General features: G+C 41.4%; 1 long non-coding RNA gene across 1 annotated transcript in view; it reads right to left on the reverse strand.

Moving 5' to 3' along the window:
* Positions 1–2,877, reverse strand: part of LOC108446794 — a 10,363-nt gene extending 7,486 nt beyond the window's left edge. The window contains exons 1-2 of the long non-coding RNA XR_001862096.1: positions 1,391–2,877; positions 667–969 (exon numbers count right to left, since the gene is read on the reverse strand). This is a non-coding gene — a long non-coding RNA (uncharacterized LOC108446794). The remainder of the gene's footprint in view (positions 1–666; positions 970–1,390) is intronic.
* Positions 2,878–2,902: the final 25 nt, after the last annotated feature.

Raw genomic sequence — 2,902 nt, forward strand, 5'->3', positions numbered from 1 at the left:
CTTTCCCTGGCAAATACCCCACCAAGATTTTACTGCCATTTTCCCAAGTACCAATTCCCTTTGGGAGTTTGAACCCCAGAATTAAACACCCACGAGTAACAGCAACTCCCAAATGCAAAGCAGTCCCCACATGGAATTGCTGGGCCTGGACTTTGTTCCTTGCCTTCCAATAATTTCATGGTGCCCACTCTCCCCTCGGGCTCTTGACCCTACAGATCTTGGAGATATTTTTTATCACCGATTCCTTCCTTGTGTGGAGTTTGCAAAGGTCACCAATCCCACTGCCCAGCTGCCTTCACTATGCAGAAGCCAAATTTAAACCTCTAACCATGAACCAAATGTTAAAGCTGAAAAGGGTGTGAAATGCCCTGAACTAACCCATAAACACAGAGCCCACACTGTTAGAGGGTGGGAACGCAGCTGTGAGGGAATGATGTTGGAGAACAGACCTAGTGATGTTATTTTAATAATATCCCAAAGAAAAACACATTTGCTATAGCAAAGAAAAAAAGTCTTTACCAGATTATGGCTGAATTCACCAACACTTATCAACAAACCTCCAAATTAATGAAAATCTCAACCTAGAACTTACAGATTGCACTCCTCCTTAATTATACACACACAAATACTAAAGGAGGCTGATACTAAGAGCAAAACATTCCTCACCTTTTCACTCCAGCTTCCCAAGGGACAAGCCCTGACTCCCCTCAGAAGATGAATTTCAGTCCTGACCATTTCAAATGACTTCATTTCCTAGGAGACTTTGCAGCCTTGTCCAGCTTTTTGCCTCACATCCAGTGGCAATTCACTGAAATAAACTGGAGTTTATCCACTTGAACATCAGGCACTTTCACAGGCAAACTTCAAGATCCATTAGTGGCCATCTCAGGGCCTGGAGGCTTCTTCAGGCTGGTTTTGTGTCCTCAGCCTGCCTGAATATTTCTCCTTCTCACCAAGGAGAGCTGGGGACTGAAAGTGAAAAGAGATGCGCTTGTGAAGATTAAAATCTCCTTTACAAATTGAGTGTATTAAGCATCTGTGCTACTTGGCAGCCTGGTGCATCAATTCCAACATAAAATAGTGTTAACAGCTCTACAAGCTTTTTATCTCTCACAGCTCCCTGCACTCTGGGTGGATCACATGGGCAAGAAATGGAACTGGCCTTTCAGACAGGGAGTTAAGCAGCTCTTAAATCAGAAAAGCACGATGCCCAGGCAAGGCAATTTACCTTTTTTATGCCATTTTAAGCAACAAAACCACTTTTGGTCTTCGAGAAGTGCCTCTGAATCTGGACATTATGGATCTGACCATCGTTCCTCTCTGGGAACTGCAATACTGTGAGTATTTATTTACTCTGGTTTCATATTTGTGCACGCTGGCTCATTCCTACCTCCTGAGGCTGAGCTGTGATCCCTCAGAGGCTCTGACATTTAGTACAGGTGAAGGGGAGGAACTCACAGAGTGAATGAACCATGCTCCAGAAAATTCTGATTGGGATAAAATAGATGAGAGGTTGGATTCTCACTCCTTATTAGGGACCATTGTTCTTCTCTTTCAGCTACAGCACCACAAATGTGTCCATTTTTTGGAAGCTCAAACGTAGCTCAAGCCTAATAAATGATCTTAGAGAGATGCACACACTGAATATACTGAGGTCACATATCCTTTTTTCAACACATCCTGCAAAATAATTAAGAATAAAGTGCTGCTATTCCATTTTCTACAGTTTAAGTGAGTCACTTCCAGAGGTGCTTCTAAACAAGAAAACTGCATTTGGGAAGTCAAAGGTCCAGCCTGATTGGTGATGAACTGAAAGAACAAATAAATAAAATTAATTTTAAAAGAAAACAACCTTTTCTTTAAAAAGAAACAGCTTCTTCAACAGAAAAGCAGTTTTGCTTCTCACTTTCCCATATTAAATTTGTTCTTAAAAATGATAACAATTTAGATAAACCAAAAATTCAGATTATAAATTTCAGTAGGGTGCTGATGAATGCACGCACTCATTGCTTTGGGGACAACTTTCTGTTGGGCAGAGAGAGTTCTCCCAGCTGCTCCCAGGTGGATTCAGTGGCTGGATTTGGGAAGCCACCAGGAGGAGGACAGGACCCCTCAAGGTGCTTTGAGTCACTAACACCAAGCCTCCAACCTTTCTCATGGCAGGAGAGAGAGGAAAAGCCATGAAGAGTGGAGTTTTCGAAGGGAATTTAATGAAGCAATGAGCTTGACTTTCTTTTAACACCACATCATTTGTTCTTCACAAGGCCAGATTTTTAAACACCTTTAATGATACAAATAAATTCTGGTGAGAACCACTGAGGCTCCACCGAAGTCAGTGGGGCTCTGCCAATTACAGCAGTGGAATCTCTTTAAGAGGGAAATCTCTTTTTCCTCTTAAAAATGAAAATGCCCTGAATGAGTAGAACCCACCAAGGACGTTGCTGGGGAAATTACAGCAGCATCTTGGCTCTGAATTTTTAATAAACAACATGCGGTGGAATTATTCACCCAAACAAGTCGTGTGTACATTAAGAAATGCTCCCCACAACAAGGTTTAAATAGAAGGTACTGTGATTAAATGCAGTTTAATTAGCAGGTACAATTACCTAATCAAAAGGAAGTGCTTTTCATTATTAGACAGTACCTGCGGTAGAACAACTACATTGCGAAAATTCACTGTATGTTGAGGAGCCACAGAGCCAAATTCTCTACTGAAACACTGATAATTACTGAATTTACCTTCGTAGAGTGATTATGGTAATTACAAATTTCAATTTTAAATGCTCTCATTCTGCTGAAAAATAAGAGTCAGGCACAATATGTGACATTGGATTAGGGGTATTGGTGACTAAAGCGTTCTACAGCAGAGTATTGGAAAAGCTCAGATCCCTAAAAGCGGTTC

Source organism: Corvus brachyrhynchos, unplaced genomic scaffold (assembly GCF_000691975.1).
Source record: "Corvus brachyrhynchos isolate BGI_N302 unplaced genomic scaffold, ASM69197v1 scaffold544, whole genome shotgun sequence".
Classification (NCBI taxonomy): Eukaryota; Metazoa; Chordata; class Aves; order Passeriformes; family Corvidae; genus Corvus; species Corvus brachyrhynchos.